Source organism: Apteryx rowi, unplaced genomic scaffold (genome assembly GCF_003343035.1).
Source record: "Apteryx rowi isolate R43461 unplaced genomic scaffold, aptRow1 scaffold_885, whole genome shotgun sequence".
In the NCBI taxonomy this organism is placed as follows: Eukaryota; Metazoa; Chordata; class Aves; order Apterygiformes; family Apterygidae; genus Apteryx; species Apteryx rowi.
The window spans coordinates 17068-17383 of NW_020451188.1; positions in this window are offsets into that span (position 1 = coordinate 17068).

The following is a 316-nucleotide window of genomic DNA, read 5'->3' on the forward strand; positions in this document are numbered from 1 at the left end:
TCCAACTCCCCTGCTAAAGCAGGGTCACCTAGAACACGTTGCACAGGGTCGCGTCCAGGCAGGTTTTGAATATCTCCAGAGAAGGAGACTCCACAACCTCTCTGGGCAACCTGTTCCAGCGCTCTGTCACCCTCACAGTGAAGAAGTTTTTCCTCATATTCAGGTGGAACTTCCTGTGGTTCAGTTTGTGCCTGTTGCCTCTTGTCCTGTTGCTGGGCACCACTGAAGAGAGTCTGGCCCCATCCTCTTGACACCCTCCCTTCAGATACTTGTACACATTGATAAGATCTCCTCTCAGCCTTCTCTTCTCCAGGCT